Here is a 19871-nt window from a genome sequence, read left to right as displayed (position 1 = left end):
GTGTACAATCACACAGTACTGGGAATCAAGGCCTAAGATGACACACATTTTGGGGGGACACAACAATTCAATCCATAATAGTACCTCTCTCATGAGCTTATTTTGTTGATTAAGTATGTTGATATTTATAAAGTGCTTAAAACGGTATCCATGTTAGTGTTTGTTAAATAAGATAAAAATAAATAAGAACTTGGATAGGAGGCTAATCAAAGAAAGTAAGACTGGCCCTTGTTAAATAAGATAAAAATAAATAAGAACTTGGATAGGAGGCTAATCAAAGAAAGTAAGACTGGCCCAGAATACTGGATCCCTGGCTAGAGTAGGTAGGATAAAGAAAGGAGTGTGAATGGGAGTAGAGACATGGGCTTAGAGGCGGTCTGGTGGTGCAGTGGTTAAGTGCTTGGCTGCTAATCAAAAGGTCAATGGTTTGAACCCACCAGCCGCTCCATGGGAGAAAGATGTGGCTGCCTGCTTATGTAAAGATTACAGCCCTGGAAACACTATAGGGCCGTTCTACTCTGTCCTATAGGGTCACTATGAATCAGAATTGACTTGATGGCAATGGGTTAGAACTGGCTCGAAAGTGGGGGCGAGGAGTGCTTGTTATTACTTGATCATTCTCTTTCTGCCTGCAGGACAGGAGCCAATATAGACCTCTTTAGAATTCAAGACCTAGAGGCAGGTGAAGGATGATCCCTAGATTGTCTGAGAACACTAAACTATGTACAAGGAATATAGATAATTCCCTGTTGGCATAAGGTATAATGGGATATTAGTCTCTGAAAGCCACTGTTTTTCCAAAGCTAAATATGGCTCCCAATGTGTCCTTTTACAAACTATTCCCCTCACTGAGATTTCTCCTCCTCCTCCTTCCTCTTCCTCTTCCTTTTCTTTCTCCTCCTCTTCCTTCTCTTTTTCTTCCTTTTCCTCCCCTTCTCTTCTCTTCTCCTTCTCATCCTTCTTCTGCCCCCCCTTCTTCTTTTTGGTTATCACTTTTGTCAGAAGAATGAGTGAAATAAAAGTTCTTTCTCTTATTGTTTACCTTTCTCCTAAAGAAGAGACTATAAACTCTTCATTGCATACATAATGTGTATTTTTCCTATTAACCAGGACATTTCCCCCTCCCTCCCATTTTGTTCCAAGTATTCCCATCCAATAGATTTATAATTACATTCTTTATATATTAGAGTTTTTACCAAGTGGTCCTTTATGAACATCAAATGGCAAAAGTAGTCACCTGTGGATGGATCAGGTTAGTAATTATAAGCAGCACATTTATTTCATCTGTGTAGTGCAGCAGAATTGAGGCCCCTTTTAGAGTTATAGGCCTGTATTGGTTTGGGGAGCTCTCATCGATCTTCCTGCCTCTAGGCTCAACTTTACTCAAGCCTTTCTGGAAAGATGAATTTCTATTTTTACAGGGCCCTTGGGAATGAAATTTTGTAACCTCCTTCTAAGTTATTTCTGTGTTTAAGGCTTTCATTGTCAGGACATTTTTTGTTTTAAATGAGTAAAATCCCATTAGAAAGATAATTCCATCCACTTTTGGATGATCTATAGTAATGGTGCTTTGTTGCACTGACTATAGTAGACTACATTATTTCAAATAAACCTCTACAAGCAAATCTTTTTTCTGGCCTCAATTCAGTAACAGAGAGCTTATAATACAAATATTTGATTTTGTTATGTTTGCTTTGTGGGGGAAAGAAGAGGACAAAACTGTGGAAGAGATGTGCGAGGTTTGCTTTTATAACATTTCCTCTTTGCTGGTAGGTCCCGATCACTTACTGATTTACTTTTAAAAGTGTGAGGTGAGCTCTGATTTCCCATTTCTATGGGTTGGAAATGTGATTTCTAGCAGTACATTAAGTTTTGAAAAAAGAAATTCTATGCGCATCAGAGAAACAGGAGGGTTGGTTGCGGGAGGATCAATTAATGATGAACTCTTACCTGTATTTAACACGAGTCCCTAGTCACATTCCAGGTGTCTTTTGGTCCTTTTGATTTTCTCATTCTTCTGAATATATCCCACGGCAGATGCAGTCAGACTAAGCAGAAGCCATTTAAACTATATTTCTGTAGTAATTAAAGTGGAAGCTACAATTAGCTGACTTAGGTTGGTCAGGTGTGATAACTTGTAGTTAACATTTTGTTTAGCCAAATTTATTTCAAGCTTAAATGTTAGTTGAAATCTCCCTCTCTTTGAAGAGTATTGATTGCATGATCCTAACTGTTCAATGTTAAACCATCTTAACCCAATATATCTCTTTTAGGAGGCGAAAGGTTATCATCGGGCATACATTAAGGACTTAATGTAGTCCATACTGCTTTCTTTATAACTAAAAGGTATTTTAACTTCATCCTAACAGATGCTGTACTAGCTGCTTAGCAGTAACATGTTCTTTTTTTATTGTGCTTTAGATGAAGGTTTACAAACAAACTAGCTTCTCATTAGTCAGCACACATATTGTTTTATGACATTGGTTAACAACCCCATGGCATGTCAGCACTCTCCCTTCTCGAGCTTGCATTCCCTATTACCAGCTTTCCTGTCCCCTCCTGCCTTCTAATCCTTGCCCCTGGGCTGCTGTGCCCCTTTAGTCTCCTTTTGTTTTATAGGCCTGTCTAATCTTTGGCTAAAGGGTGAACCTCAGGAGTGATTTCATTACTGAGCTAAAACAGTGTCAAGGGGCCATCCTGTCGGGGTTTCTTCAGTTGTCAGGCCAGTAAGTCTGGTCTTTTTGTGTGAGTTAGAATTTTGTTCTACATTTTTTTCTTTTTTTTTAAATTCTACCTCAGACGAAGTTTTACAGAACTAGCTTCTCATTAAACAGTTAGTACACATATTGTTTTATGACATTGGTTAACAACCCCATGACATGTCAACACTCCCACTTCTACACCCTGGGTTCCCTATTACCAGCTTTCCTGGCCCCTCGTGCCCACAAGCCCCTGCAAATGGGCTGGTGTGCCTCTTTAGTCTCGTTTTGTTTTATGGGTCTGTCTAATTGTTGGCTGAAGGGTGACTCTCAGGAGTGACTTCATTACTGAGCTAAAAGTCTGTCCAGGGGCCACACCCTTGGGGTTTCTCCAATCTCTATCAAGCCAGTAAGCCTGGTCTTTCTTTGTGAGTTAAAATTTTGCTCTACGTTTTTCTCCAGCTCCGTCTGGAACCCTCCCCTGTGATCCCTGTCAGAGCAGTCAGTGGTTGCAGCCAGGCCCCGTCTAGTTGTACTGGACTCAGTCTGGTGGAGGCCGTGGTAGATGTGGTCCATTAGTCCTTCGGATTAATCTTTCCCTTGTATCTTTAGTTTTCTTCATTCTCCCTTGCTCCCAAAGGGGTGAGACCAGTGGAGTATCTTAGATGGCCGCTCACCAGCTTTTAAGACCCCAGACACTACTCACCAAAGTAGAATGTAGAGCATTTTCTTTATAAACTATGTTATGCCAATTGAGCTAGATGTCCCCTGAGACCATGGTCCCCACAGCCCTCAGCCCAGCAATTCGGTCCCTTAGGGATTTGGATGCATCCATGGAGCTTTCATGACTTTGCCTTGTACAAGTTGTGCTGGCTTCCTCAGTCAGCAATAACATGTTCTTAAGGAAAAAATCTTACACGTTTAATTCTGCCTGGAGGGGCACTGCAAAGGACTGTGAACAGAAAGCTGAACTTTCATAATAAAGCCATTGTGGATATTTGTGTCAAGATGTCATTTTAATAATCCAAATGTTAATCATTCTGACCTAACTTGTCACATCGTGTTTTATTTTATATTAGCCACACATCTCAGGAATGCTCAGTAAGAGGTGGTGGTGATAGAATCTACACCTGTCTTGGTATGTTTACACTGGGAGGTATTGATGGGAGTTCAGCATTGTGCAAAGACCTCCATAAGGACTCAGTCTCTTTATAGATTATATTCTTTATGTGGCTGCAGATACGAACTTAACAGCATCTTTTGGCTATGGAGTCATCATTCTCAAATGATTTGTTAAATTTTTATTGTGTATCTCTCAGAAATGGGTTTTTTATTGAAATGTATCTTTGAAAGAATGCCGTGCTAAATAATTCATGTTTCTAGTCCTCCAATTCTACAACTACTGTATGCTCTTAGAATTTTAGGAGACTACTTGTAAACGTCAGATGCAAGTTTGAAAAGGTGCCCATCTTCATCTGTATACACAAAGAGCAAGGGTCAAGCATAAGCCAAAAGTTTCACTGGGGTAGAGGCTAAGACTACTGCCCGTGAGTTGGAAGAAACAGGGGACTTGGATGAAATGTTCCATGGCGTAGACTAGATTGTTCTAGAGAGAAGGTTTAGTGTTACGGTATTACCTCTTTATGTTCTTAGAGCCATTTTGACAATCACAGTTTATGGATTATCCCAGTGTGTTTGCTTCTCCCTCTTCCTGTTGCCCATATTTGGGATTTTTAACTACTGTTGAGCACTGGAAACAGCATTTATACTAAGCAAGCATTGTTTTTATTGTGTTTTAAGTGAAAGTTTAGAAATCAAGTCAGTCTCTCATACAAAAGCTTATACACACCTTGCTATGTACTCCTAGCTGCTCTCCCCCTAATGAGATAGCACACTCCTTCTCTCCACCCTGTATTCCCTTTGTCCATTCCACCAGCTCCTGTCCCCTTCTGCCTTCCCATCTCGCCTCCAGACAGGAGCTGCCCACATAATCTCCTGTGTCTACTTCAGCCAAGAAGCTCACTCCTCACCAGTATCATTTTCTATTTTAATAGTCCAGTCCAATCCCTGTTTGAAGAATTGGCTTTAGGAATGGTTCCAGTCTTGGGCTAACAGAGGGTCCAGGGACCATGAACAACAGGTTCCTCTAGTCTCAGACCATTAAGTCTGGTCTTTTTATTAGAATTTGAGGTCTGCATTCCACTTTTCTCCTGCTCCATCAGGGATTCTCTGTTGTGTTCCCTGTCAGAGCAGTCATCTGTAGTAGCCAGGCACCATCTAGTTCTTCTGGTCTCAGTCTGATGTAGTCTCTGGTTTATGTGGCCTCTTCTGTCTCTTGGGCTCATATTTACATTGTGACTTTGGTGTTCTTCATTCTCCATGGCACCAAGTGTTCGAGACCAATTGATGCATCTTAGATGGTCCCTTGCTAGCTTTAAAGACCCCAGATGCCACTCACCAAAGTGGGATACAGAATGTTTTCTTAATACATTTTGTTATGCCAGTTGACCTAGATGTCCCCTGAAACCTGGGTCCCCAGACCCCAGTCCCTGCTACTCTGGCCTTCGAAACGTTCCATTGTATTTAGGAAACTTCTTTGCTTTTGGTTTAGTCCAGCTATGCTGACCTCCCATATACTATGTGTTGTCTTTCCCTTCACCTAAAATTTAAAATAGTTCTTGTCTACTATCAAATTAGTGAATACCGCCTCCATCCCCACCCTTGTAACCATCAAAGAATATTTTCTTCTGTCTTTAAACTTTGTATTGAGTTCTTATAATAGTGGTCTCATACAATATTTGTCCTTTTGCAACTGACTAATTTCACTCAGCATAATGCCTTCCAGATTCCTCCATGTTATGAGATGTTTCATGGATTCATTATTGTTCTTAATTGTTGTATAGTAAAAAAAAAAAATTTATTCCATTATGTGAATGTACCATAATTTATTCATCCATTCATCCATTGATAGGCACCTTGGTTGCTCTTTTTGAGATTGTAAATATTGCTGCAATGAACATGGGTGTGCATATATCTGTTCATGTGAGGGCTTTTATTTCTCTAGGCTATATTCTAAGCAGTGGGATTGCTGAATAATATGGTAGTTCTATTTCTAGCTTTTTAAAGATGTGCCAAATCAATTTCCAAAGTGGTTGTACCATTTTACATTCCCACCAGCAGTGTATAAGTGTTCCAGTCTCTCCACAGCTTCTCCACCATTTATTATTTTGTGGTTTTTGGGATTAATGCCAGCCTTGTTAGTGTGTGATGGTATCTCATTGTAGTTTTGATTTGCATTTCTCTAATGACTAATGATCATGAACATTTCCTCATGTGTCTTTTAGCCGCCTGAATGTCTTCTTTGGTGAAGTGCTTGTTCATATCCTTTGCCCTCTTTTTAATTGGGTTGTCTTTTTGTTGTTGAGTTTTTGCACTGTCGTGTAGATTTTAGAGATCAAATGCTGATTGGATTTGTTGTAGCCAAAAACTTTTTCCCAATCTTTTTACTCTTTTGGTTAAAGTCTTCGGATGAGCATAAAGTGTTTGATTTTTAGGAGCTCCCAGTTATCTGATTTCTCTTCTGGAGTTAGTGCATTTTTAGTGATGTTTTGTATTCTGTTTACACCATGTATAAGGGCTTCTAACGTTATCCCTGTTTTCTTTTCCATGCTCTTTATCGTTTTAGATTTTATGTTTAGTTCTTTGATTCACTATGAGTTAGTTTTTGTGCAATGGTGTTAGGTATAGGTCTTGCTTCATTTTATTGCAGATGAAGATCCAGTTATACCAGCACCGTTTGTTAAAGAGGCTGTCTTTTCCCCATTTAACAGACTTTGGGTCTTTGTCAAATATGAGCTGCTTATATGTGGATGGATTTATGTTTGGATTGTCGATTCTGTTCCATTGGTCTAGGTATCTGTTGTTGTACCAGTACCAGGCCATTTTGACTACTGTGACGGTATAATAGGTTCTAAAATCAGGTAGTGTGAGGCCTTTCGCTTTGTTTTTCTTTTTCAGTAATGCTTTACTTATCCAGGGTCTCTTTCCCTTCCATACGAAGTTGGTGATTTGTTTCTCTATCTCATTAAAAAATGTCATTGGAATTTGGATCAGGATTACATCTTATCTATAGATCAATTCGGTTAAACATTTTTGCAATATTGAGTCTTCCTACCCATGAGCAAGGTATGTTTTTCCACATATGTAGGTCTCTTTTGGTTTCTTGCAGTAGTGTCTTGTGTAGGTCTTTTATGTCTCTGGTTAGATTTCTTCCTATGTATTTTATCTTCATGGGAGCTATTGTAAGTGGTATTTATTCAGGGATTTCCACTTCGATGTTCTCTTTGTTGGTGTAGAGGAATCCAACTGATTTATGTGTGTTTATCTTGTATCCTGATACTCTACTGAACTCTTCTATTACTTTCAGTAGTTTTCTTGAGGGTTTTCTGTGTATAAGATCATGTCATCTGCAAATAGAGATACTTTTACTTCTTCCTTACCAGTCTGGATGCCCTTTTTTTCTTTATCTAGCCTAATTGCTCAGGCTAGGACCTCCAGCAGAATGTTGACTAAGAATGGTGATAAAGGGCTTCCTTGTCTGGTTTCCATTCTCAAGGTGAATGCTTTTAGACTCTTTCCATTTAGGATGATGTTGGCTGTTGGCTTCATATAAATGCCCTTTATTATGTTGAGGAATTTCCCTTCTATTCCTATTTTGCTAAGGGTTTTTATCATGAATGGGTGTTGGACTTGCCAAATGCCTTTTCTGAATCAATTGATAAAATGATGTGTTTCTTCTCTTTTTTTATTTATGTGATGGATTACATTGATTGTTTTTCTAATGTTGAACCATCCCTGCATACCTGGTATCAATCTCACTTGGTCATGGTGAACTATTTTTTTGAGATGTTGTTGAATTCTATTTCCTAAAATTTTGCTGAGGATTTTTGTGTCTAAAATCATGAGGGATATAGGTCTGTAATTTTCTTTTTTTATGGTGTCTTTACCTGGTTTTGGAATCAGGGAAATGCTGACTTCATAGAATGAGCTTGGGAGTATTCCATCCTTTCCTATGCTCTGAAATACTTTTAGTCGTAGTGGTGGTAACTCTTCTCTGAAAGGTTGTAGAATTCTCCAGTGAAGCTTTCAGGACAAGGGCTTTTTTGTTGTTGTTGGGAATTTTTTAATTAGTTTCTCAATCTCTTCTTTTGTTATAAGTTTATTTAGTTGTTCTACCTCTGTTTGTGTTAGTTTAAGTAGGTAGTGTGTTTCTAGAAATTTGTCCTTTTCTTCTAGGTTTTCAAATTTGTTAGAGTACAGTTTTTCATAGTATTCTGTTAATGATTCTTTTAATTTCAGTTGGGCCTGTTGTGATATCACCCATCTCATTTCTTATTTGGGCTATTTGCTTCCTATCCTGTTTTTCTTTGGTCAGTTTGGCCAATGGTTTATCAATTTCGTTAATCTTTTCAAAGAACCAGCTTTTGGTCTTGTTAACTCTTTCAATTGTTTTCTTTTTTTTATTTCATTTAATTCTGCTCTAATTTTTATTATTTGCTTTCTGCTGGTGCCCAAGCATTTCTTTTGTGGCTCTGTATTTGTTCAAGTTGTAGGGATAATTCTTTGATTTTCGCTTTTTCTTCGTTTTGGATGTGTGTATTTATTGCTTTAAATTGACCTCTGAGCACTGTTTTAGCTGTGTCCCAAAGGTTCTGATAGAAAGTGTTTTCATCCTCATTGGATTCTATGAATATCTTTATTCCATCCTTAACGTCTTCCATAAACCAGAAGATTTGAGCAAGGTGTTGTTCAGTTTCTATGTGTTTGATTTCTTTTCCCTGCTTTTTCTGTTATGGATTTCTACTTTTATGGCTTTATGTTCAGAGAAGATGCTTTGTAATATTTCATTGTTTTGGATTCTGTTAAGGCTTTCTTTATTACCTAATATGTGGTCTATTCTAGAGAATGTTCCATGTGCATTGGAAAGGAAAGTATACTTGGCTGCTGTTGGGTGGGATGTTCGGTATATGTCTATGAGGTCAAGTTGGTTGGTTTTGGCATTTAGGTCTTCTGTGTCTTTATTGAGCATCTTTCTGGATGTTCTGTCCCTAACTGAAAGTGGTGTGTTGAAGTCTCCTACTATGATTGTGAAGCCATCTATCTCTCTTTTCAGTGCTGTTAGAGTTTGTTTTATGTATCTTGAAGCCCTGTCATTGGGTGCATAAATGTTTATTATGGTTTTACCTCCTGGTATATTGTCCCTTTAATCATTATATAGTGTCCTTACCTATTCTTTGTGGTATATTTTACTTTAAAGTCTATTTCGTCAGAAATTAATATCACCACTCTTGCTCTTTTTTGATTGTTGTTTGCTTGATATATATTTTTTTCCATCCTTTGAGTTTTAGTTTGTTTGTATCTTTAAGTCTAAGGTATGTCTCTTTTAGGAAGCATATAGATGGATCATTTTTTTTATCCATTCTGTCGCTCTCTGTCTCTTTATTGGTGCATTTAGTCCATTTACATTCAGTGTAATTATGGATAGGTATGAGATTAGTGCTGTCATTTTGGTGTCTTTTTTGTGTGTTGTTGACAGTTTCTTTTTTCCACTTAATTTTTTGTGCTGAATAGTTTTTCTTTATATGTTGTCTTTTCCTCTTTTTCATTGCTGTCAATTTTTTTTTTTTTTTTGCTGAGTCTTTATATTTTTCTTGTATTTTATTTCAATGTGTAGGATTGTTATTCTCCTTTGTGGTTACCTTAATATTTACCCCTATTTTTCTAAATTTAAATCAAACTTTTATCTCTTTATATCTCCTTGACTTCCTCTCCATATGAAAGATCTATGACTACATTTTTTAGACCGTCTTTATTGATTTAATGTTGTCATCTCTTATATAATGATATTACAAGGCAGGGGACTGACAACCTTCCCCCAAGTGTCTGTGAGAAAAGCCTGTCCCTGTTCCCTAGAGTGCACAGGTGGGTGGGCTCTGCAGCTGGACCATGGGCACCCACTGCTTTTGGCTGTAAGAACTGGGAGGCACCAGTTATCCTTGAACCCCTGTTGGGGGTGGCTAGGTGGTGTGAGTGGAGCCACCAGTCCTCACGCCCCCGATGTGGGTAGGTGAGGACCCTGCTTAATAGGCAGAGCAGTGTCAACTATCAAAAACTCACCTTTCCACCACATAGCTGAAACAGTTGAATTCAGACCTCAGGTACATACACCATTGAACTGTGCGAACAAGGGCCTAAGCTGCTGAGGTGAGTCCACACAGGTCCATGAAGGGGTGAAAGGCGTTCAAACTCCGTGGACTACTTGTACTAGACTGGGGCCACTTCTGCCCTGACTTCACAGCTTAGGGGAGCCAGCAGAGTATTTTTTCCCCATTTGTTAATTTGTTCCTTCTCCAAGGTCAGGACAGTGGCTCAGGGCAGGCAGCAGGACCTATCTCAGGCCTAGGGAAATCAATTGCCACTGAAGCTGGTTCAGGGGCTAGGCCAGAAGGAGGAGGGATCAGATAAATGGGGGAGAGTTCTTTCAAAACGGGTACTTTTTGATCTGCATGGTAAATTAGACGCAAGTACTTATCTTTTGCCAAGAGCACCGTCCTTCACCGATTCTAGAGATGTGATTAGACTCTGTGCGGGTCGCTCTATCTCGCTGAGGAAACCATGTCCCAAATGCTACCACCAGCCCTGCCGTGGTCATGCCAGGGGATTGGGCCTGAGGGGCACCGGTTCCTGCCGAGTTCAGTCTGGCAACTCCTCACTGTTTCTGAACCATCTCTCCCTCCCCCTGCTGCTCATTCTGATTTCTTAACTTTGCCTTGATGTTCAGGGCTCCTAGCTTGTCATAAAAAACCCACTTGTCATATATATAATCAATTCACTTGTTTTTTTTGTATCTTTGTTATAAGAGGGACCACTGGAAGTGTCTGAATACTCTGCCATGTTGGCCCCACCTCCAACAGCAAGCATTTTTTGAGCAAATGTATAAAAACAAACTTAAAGGGACAAGTTTGTTAAGAAAAAAAAAAGACGACCACATCTTTACCTTTCCATGTGGATAATCATGAAAACATTTGCTGAAGTTGGGGATTTTGTATTATATCTGATTTCTGGTTCCACACAAGAATTTATGTACTGTCTGATGTTTTTCTTCCAATGTATTTTAATTTTTAAGTTTACTTCAAGTCATTAAATATTTGCATTTGTTGAAGAATGTTGTTAGCTGTCATCAAAAAAAAAATTTTTTTTGTCATCAAGTCAGTTCCAAATCACAGTGACCCTATGTACAACAGAATCAAACACTGCCCAGTCTTGCACTATCCTCAAAATTGTTGTTATGCTTGAGCGCATTGTCATGGATTGAATTATGTCTCCCCAAAAATGTGTTTATCGATTGCACTGGGCCATGATTCCCGGTATTGTGTGATTTTCCCATATATTGTAAATCCTGCCTCTATGATTTTTTTTTTTTGATGATGGTAATGAGGGAGGATGGGCAGCAGTTGTGTCTGTGAGGTAAGACTCAACCTACAAGGCTGGATTGAGATATAAAAGAAAGAGGTGAGCAGAGAGACAGGGGACCTCATACCACCAAGAAAGCAGTGCCAGGAGCAGAGCACGTCCTTTGGACCTGGTGTTCCTGGGCAGAGAAGATCCTAGTCTGGGGGAAGATTCATGAGAAGGCCGACAGAGAGAGAAGGACTTCCCCTGGAGCTGACATCCTGAATTTGGACATTTAGCCTTCTTTACTGTGAAGAAATAAACTCTTTGTTAAACCCATCCACTTGTCGTATTTCAGTTATAGTGGCACTAGATAACTAAGACACTTATTGTTGCAGCCACTATGTCAGTCCATCTCATTGAGGGTCTTCCTCTTCTTTGCTAACCCTCTACCAATCATGATGTCCTTCTCCAGGGACTGGTCCCTCCTGATAATATGTCCAAAGTATGTGAGACAAAGTTACACCATCCTTCCTTCCAAGACAGATTTGTTCATTCTTTTGGCTGTCCATGGTATATTCAATATTCCTTGCCAACACCAGAATTCAAAGGTGTCAATTCTTCTTCAGTCTTCCTTATTCATTTTCCAGCGTGTGAGGCAATTGAAAACACCATGGCTTGGGTCAGGTCCACTTTAGTCCTTAAAGTGACATCTTTGCTCTTTAATACTTTAAATAGGTCTCTCGCAGCAGATTTTCCCACTGCAATATGTCGTTTGATTTCTTTTTTTTTTATTGTGCTTTAAGTAAAAGTTACAATTCAAGTCAGTTTCTCATACAAAAACATATACACACATTGTTATGTGGCCCTAGTTGCTCTCCCTACAATGTGATAGCACACTCCTCCTCTCTACCCTGTATTTCCCATGACCACTCAACCAGCTCCTGTCCCCCTCTGCTTTCTCATCTCACCTCCGGACAGGAACTGCCCACTTGGTCTCATATATCTACTTGCGCTAACAAGCACACTCCTCACCAGTATCATTTTATGTCTTCTAGTCCAGTCTAATCTTTTTCTGAAGAGTTGGCTTCGGGAATGGTTTTAGTTTTGGGCTAACAGAATCCGGGGGCCATGTCTTCGGGGTCCCTACAGTCTCAGTCAGACGATTAAGTGTGGTCTTTTTACTAGAATTTGAGTTCTGCATCCCATTTTTCTCCTGCTCTGTTAGGGCGTCTCTCTTGTGTTCCCTGTCACGGCAGTCATTGGTGGTAACTGGACGCAATCTAGTTGTTCTGGACTCAGGCTGATGGAGTCTCCGGTTTATGTGGCCCTTTCTGTCTCTTGTGCTAAAACTTTCCTTGTGTCTTTGGTGTTCTTCATTCTCCTTTGTTCCAGGTGGGTTGGGACCAATTGATGCATCTTAGATGGCTGCTTGCTAGCTTGTAAGACCCCAGATGCCACTCACCAAAGTGGGATGCAGAACATTTTCTTAATAAACTTTGTTATGCCAATTGACCTAGATGTCGCCGGAAACCATGATCCCCAGAGCCCCGTTGCTGCTACTCTGTCCCTCAAAGTGTTTCGTTGTATTCGGGGAACTTCTTAGCTTTTGGTTTAGTCCAGCTCTGCTGACTTCTGTGTTGTGTGTTGTCTTTCCCTTTACCTAAAATAATTCTTGTTGTCTACTATCTAGTTAGTGAATACCCCTTTCCTTTCCTCCCTACCATCATAACCATCAAAGAATGTTTTTTTCTGTGTTTAAACCTTTTCTTGAGTTCTTATAACAGTGATCTCATATAATATTTGTCCTTTTGCAACTAATTTCACTCAGCATAATCTGCCTTCCAGATCTCATCCGTTATGTTTCACAGATTCATTGTCTTTTTTTATCTTGCCCAGTATTCCAATGTGTGAATATATCATAATTTGTTTATCCATTCATCCATTTGTTTCCTTCTTTTTGCTATTGTGAACAGAGCTGCAATGAACATGGGTGTGCATATATCTATTATTGTGAAGGCTCTTATTTCTCTAGGATATATTCTGAGGAGTGGGATTGCTGAATTGTACGGTAGTTCTGTTTCTAGCTTTTTAAGGAAGTCCCAAATTGATTTGCAAAGTGGTTGTACCATTTTACACTTCCATCAGCACTGTATAAGTGTTCCAGTCTCTTCACAAACTCTCCAGTATTTATTATTTTGTGTTTTTTTGGATTAATGCTAGCCTCTTTGGAGTGAGATGGTACCTCAATTGTAGTTTTGATTTGCATTTCTCTAATGGCTAATGATCGTGAGCATTTCCTCATATATCTGTTAGCTGGCTGAATGTCTTCTTTGGTGAAGTGCCTGTTCATATCCTTTGCCCATTTTTTAATTGGGTTATTTGCCTTTTTGTTGTTGAGGTTTTGCAGTATCTTGTAGGTTTTGGAGATTAGATGCTGATCAGAATTGTCATAGCCAATTTTTTTTTCCAAGTGTGTAGGTTGTCTTTTTACTAGTTTGGTGAAGTCTTTTGGTGAGCATAAGGTTTGATATTTAGGAGCTCCCAGTTACCTAGTTTCTCTTCTGGTGTTTGGGCATTGTTAGTAATGTTTTGTATACTGTTTATGCCATGTATTAGGGCTTCTAGCATTGTCCCTATTTTTTCTTCCATGATCTTTATCATTTTAGGTTTTATATTTAGGTCATTGATCCATTTTGAGTTAGTCTTTGTGCACAGTGTGAGATATTGTTCTTGTTTCATTTTTTTTACAGATGACTATCCAGTTATGCCAGCACCATTTGTTAAAGAGACTGTCTTTTCCCCAGTTAACGGACTTTGTGCCTTTGTCAAATATCAGCTGCTCATCAGTGGATGAATTTATGTCTGGATTCTCAATTCTCTTCCATTGGTCTGTATATCTGTTGTTGTACCACTACCAGGCTGTCTTGACTACCATGGAGATATAATAGATTCTAAAATCAGGTAGTGTGAGGCCTCCCAGTGTGTTCGTCTTCAGTAATGCTTTACTTATCCGGGGCCTCTTCTCTTTCCATATGAAGTTGGTGATTTGTTTCTCCATCTCGTTAAAAAAAGTCATTGGAATTTGGATCAGAATTGCATTGTACCTATAGATTGCTTTGGGTAGAATGGACATTTTCACAACGTTGAGTCTTCATATCTATGACCAAGGTATTTTTCCACTTATGTAGGTCTCTTTTGGTTTCTTGCAGCAGTGTCTTGTAGTTTTCTTTGTATAGGTCTTTTATGACTCTGGTTAGATTTATTCATAAATATTTTATCTTCTTGGGGTCTATTGTAAATGGTATCGATTTGGTGATTTCCTCTTTGACGTTCTCTTTGTTGGTGTAGAGGTATCCAACTGATTTTTGCGTGTTTATCTTGTATTCTCATACTTTGCTGAAGTCTTCTATTAGTTTCAGTAGTTTTCTTGTGGATTCTTTAGCATTTTCTGTGTATAAGGTCATATCATCTGCAAATAGATGTACTTTTACTTCTTCCTTACCAATCTGGATGTCCTTTATTTCTTCTTGTAGCCTAATTGCTCTGCCTAGGACATCCAGCACAACGTTGAATAAGAGTGGTGATAAAGGGCATCCTTGCCTGGTTCCCGTTCTCAAGGGGAATGCTTTCAGACACTCTCCATTGAGGATGATGTTGGCTGTTGGTTTAGTATAAATGCCCTTTATTATGTTGAGGAATTTTCCTTCTTTTCCTATTTTGCTGAGAGTTTTTATCATGAGTGGGTGTTGGACTTTGTCACATGCCTTTTCTGCATCAATTGATAAGATCATGTGGTTCTTGTCTTTTGTTTTATGTGATGGATTACATTGATTGTTTTTCTAATGTTGAACCATCCCTGCATACCTGGTATGAATCCCACATGGTCATGGTGAATTATTATTATTTTTTGATATGTTGTTGAATTCTATTGGCTAGAATTATGTTAAGGATTTTTGTGTCTAAGTCCATGAGGGATATTGTTCTGTAATTTTCTGTTTTTGTGGTGTCTTTGCCTGGTTTTGTTATCCGGGTTATCTTGGCTTCATAGAATGAGTTTGGGAGTATTCCATCCTTTTCTATGCCCGGAAATACTTTTAGTAGTAGTGGTGTTAACTCCTGTCTGAATGTTTGGTAGAATTCTCCAGTGAAGCCATCAGGGCCAGTTCTTTTTTTGTTGATGTTGTTAAGGGTTTTATTAACTACCTTTCCAATCTCTTCTTTTGTTACAGGTTTGTTTAGTTGTCCTACATCTGTTTGTGTTAGTTTAGGTAGGTAGTGTTTCTAGAAATTTGTCCGTTTCCTCTAGGTTTTCAAATTTGTTAGAGTACAACTTTTCATAGTATTCTGTTATGATTCTTTTAATTTCCGTTGGCTCTGTTGTGATATCGCCCTTCTCATTTCTTATTTGGGTTATATGCTTCCTCTCCTGTTTTTCTTTTGTCCGTCTGGCCAGTGGTTTACCGATTTTGTTGATCTTTTAAAGAACCAACTTTTGGTCGTGTTAATTCTTTCGATTGTTTTTCTGTACTCTATTTCATTTAATTCTGCTGAAATGTTATTATTTGTTTTCTTCTGGTGCCAAGGGCTACTTTTGCTGTTCTCTTTCTTTTTGTTCGAGTTGTAAGGTTAATTCTTTGATTTTGACCCTTTCTTCATTTTGGATCTGTGCATTTATTGGTATAAATTGACCTCCAAGGATTGCCTTTGCTGTGTCCCAAAGGTTCTAGTAGGATATGCTTTCCTTCTCATTTGATTCTTTGAATTTCTTTATTCCATTCTTAATTTCTTCTGTAACCCAGTAGTTTTTGGAGCAAGGTGTTGTTCAGTTACCACGTGTTTCATTTTTTTTTTCCTTGCTAGGTAGGTTAGATGCATGTGCTTATCTTTTGCCAGTTGAACACTGATTCTGGAGGCATGAGTAGACTCTCTGCTGCTCAGCCTCTCTCAATGTGGAAAACAAATCTCAAATGCCACTGCTTGCCTCACCGCTGGCACTAGCCGATCACAGCCTCCAGGGTGCCAGTTCCCACTGGGTTAAGTCTGGCAAATCCTGGCTGTTTCTGTACCATCTCTCTGCCCCGTTGCCGCTCAGTGCTACTCCTCAACTTTCCCTTTGATGTTCAGGGCTCCTAGGTTGTCATATGTAATCAGTATTTTTTTGTAGTCTTTGTTGTAAGAGGGACCACAGGAATTTTCTGACTCCTCTGCCATCTTGGCCCTGCCTCCATTTGAATTCTTGACTGCTGTTTCGTTGAGTGTCAATTGTGGATCCAAGTAAAATGAAATCCTTGACAGCTTCAGTCTTTTCTCCTTTTATCATGATTTGCTTAAGATCCACTTGTGAGGATTTTTGTTTTCTTTATGTTGAGGTATAATCCGTACTGAAGGCTGTGGCCTTTGATCTTCATCCATAAGTCCTTCAAGTCCTCTTCTCTTTCGGCAAGCAAGTTGTTAATGAGCCTTTCTCCAATTCTGATGCTACGTTCTTCATGTAGTCCAGCTTCTTGGATTATTTGAATAAGAATGGTGAAAGAATACAATCCTGATGCACACCTTTCCTGACTTTAAACCATGCAGTATCCCTTTGTTCTGTTTGAACGACTGCCTCTTGGTCTGTGTACAGGTCCCACATGAGCACAATTAAGTGTTCTGGACTTCCCATTTTTCTCGATGTTATCCATAATTTGTTATGATCCACACAGTGGAATGCCTTTGCATTGCCAATTAAACACAGGTATACATCTTTCTGGTATTCTCTGCTTTCAGTTAAGATCCATCTGACATCAGCAATGATTTCCCTCGTTCTACATCATATTCTGAATCTCGTTTGAATTTCTCCCAGTTCTTTGTCAATGTACTGCTGCAACTGCTTTTGAGTGATCTTCAGCAAAATTTTACTTGAGTGTGATATTAATGTTATTGCTCAATAATTTCTGCATTCTATTGGATCATCTTTCTTTGGAATGGGCACGAATATAGATCTCTTCCAGTCGGCTGGCCAGGTAGTTGTCTTCCAAATTTCTTAGCATAGATGAGTGAGCACTTCCAGCGCTGCATCCTTTTGTTGAAACATCTCAATAGGTATTCCATCAATTCCTGGAGCCTTGTTTTTTGCCAATGCCTTCAGTGCAACTTGGACTTCTTCCTTCAGCACCATCGGCTCTTGATCATATGCTACCTCCCAAAATGGTTTGAAAATCAACCAATTCTTTTTGGTACAGTGACTCTGTGTATTCCTTCCATCTTCTTTTGATGCTTCCTGCATTGTTTAATATTTTCCCCATAGAATCCTTCAATATTGCAACTAAAGACTTGAATTTTCTCTTCAGTTCTTTCAGCATGAGAAATGCCAAGCGTGTTCTTCCCTTTTTGTTTTCTAACTCTAGGTCTTTGCACATTTCACTATAATACTTTACTTTATCTTCTTGAGCTGCCCTTTGAAATCTTCTCTTCAGCTCTTTTACTTCTTCATTCCTTCCTTTTGCTTTAGCTACTCAACGTTCAAGAAGAAGGTTCAGAGTCTTTTCTGACACCCGTTTTGGTCTTTTCTTTCTTTCCTGTGTTCTTAATGACCTCTTGCTTTCTTCACGTATGATGTTCTTGATGTCATTCTACAACTCACCTGGTCTTCAGTCATTAGTGTTTCATGTGTCAAATCTGTTCTTGAGATGGTTCCTAAATTCAGGTAGAATATGCTCAAGGTCATACTTTGGCTCTCCTAGACTTGTTCTAATTTTCTTCAGCTTCAGCCTGAACTTGCATATGAGCAATTGATCATCTGTCCCGCAGTTGGCCCCTGGCCGTGTTCTGACTGATGATATTGAGTTTTCCATTGTCTTTTTCCACAGATGTAGTCGATTTGATTCATGTGTATTCCATGTGGTGAGGTCCATGTGTATAAAAAAAAATAAAAGTCACCATTTATTTTGGTGAAAAAAGGTATTTGCAATGAGGAAGTCATTGGTCTTGCAAAATTCTATCATGCAATCTCTGGCATTGTCGTTTCTATCACCAAGGCCATATTTTCCAACTACCAGACCTTCTTCTTTGTTTCCAACTTTTGCATTCCAATCGCTAGTAATTGTCATTGCATCTTGATTGCATGGTTGATCAATTTTAGACTACAGAAGTTGTTAAAATTTTTTAATTTTCTCATTTTTGGCTTCAGTAGTTCATGAGTAAATTTGAATAATAGTTGCATTAGCTGGTCTTCCTTGTAGGCATATGGATATTATCCTGTGACTCAGATGATTGTACTTCAGGCTAGATCTTGAAATATTCTTTTCGACAATGAATGCAATGCCACTCCTCTTAAATATGTCTATGTATACACACCACATGATTATCTGACTCAAAATGTCAGGTTCAGTTCACTAATGCCTAGGATATCAATGTTTATGCATTCCATGTCATTTTTGAATCTTCCAAATTTCCTGTATTTGTACTTAGTACATTCCACCTTCCTGTTATTAATGGATGCTTGCAGCTGTTTCTTCTCATTTTTGAGTTGTGCCACATCATTAATGAATGTCTTGAAAGTTTGACTCCATCTATGTCATTAAGGTCGACTCTAGTTCGAGGAGGCAGTTCTTCCCCCATCGTATTTTGAGTGCCTTCCAACCTTATGGGCTCATCTTCCAGTACTTTTTCAATGTTCCGCTGCTATTCATAAGGTTTCCACTGGCTAATTTTTTCAGAAGTAGACTGCCAGGTCCTTCTTCCTAGTCTATCTGAGTCTGGAAGCTCAGCTGAAACCTGTCCATCCTGGTTGATCCTGCTTGTGTTTGAAATACCAGTGGCATAGCTTCCAGTATCGTAGCAACACACAAGCCACCACAGTATAACAAACTGACAGACATGTAGGGAATTGAAAAATAGGATTACTCAATAATTCTGCATATCTTAAGTTTTCATTCCCCTCTATTTGTACCAGGAAATTGATGATTTTGTTTATTTATTCATTTATTTACCAGCATTGTTTTGATATATAGTTGTAACCTGTACTAGTTGGAATATACTCAATTCCAGAAGGACTAGTGTTGGTTCTTCTCTGTACAGCATGAGTGACTAAGATCATCTGTAGTTTAGCCAGGAGGAAAATGGCTTTTTGTTTTCTCTTTGTAGCAGCCCTTTGACAGTATTTAATTTGATACTGTTATCTGCAAGAAATAGAATAAAACTGGATGAAGCATGTATATTCAGATGTGTGGCTGACAGCACTTCCGAAAGCAGAAAGTGCTAATATTTTTACTTGAAAGAATCCTGGAAGAGAGCCCCCAAACGATCCACAGAAGAAAAATGATGCCCAAGTGAAGTCACATGAATCGGTGGATAATTCCAGTGAAACCCAGGAAGAACAGCATTAGTGTTAGTCTATAAGTATACACAATGCTTTACAATAGGTTGATTGCACTAAACAAAGAAGAAAATCCTTTCTCTGAGGATCTTACAATCTAAAGATACAAGTTGGTGCAGTACAATATGGAATGAGAATAATAAGTGATCCCCATGGTGGGTGGTCTTTATAGCTGAAACACTGCAAAAACAAGTGCTTTTTTGGAACAGCGGAGGTGAAGTGGGAGTGGCCCAGGCGTGCAAAAAAGTGGAAGGCTGTCCTTTTGGGGCTGGGGAGTGCAAAGAAAGAAATGAGAGCTGGGTAGTATGTCTGAAAAGAGGCTGAACACAAAAATGGGTAGAGATCAGATTGACATTGGCATG

At 39.0% G+C, this 19871-nt stretch overlaps 1 protein-coding gene across 8 annotated transcripts in view; it reads left to right on the top strand.

Annotated features, from left to right (window-relative positions):
* The window catches only part of EDA (ectodysplasin A), a 637692-nt gene that overhangs the window by 239543 nt on the left and 378278 nt on the right, over positions 1–19871 (top strand). The window lies entirely within an intron of this gene.

Source organism: Elephas maximus, chromosome X (genome assembly GCF_024166365.1).
Source record: "Elephas maximus indicus isolate mEleMax1 chromosome X, mEleMax1 primary haplotype, whole genome shotgun sequence".
NCBI classification, from domain to species: Eukaryota; Metazoa; Chordata; class Mammalia; order Proboscidea; family Elephantidae; genus Elephas; species Elephas maximus.
This window is presented reverse-complemented; position numbering and strand designations above follow the sequence as displayed.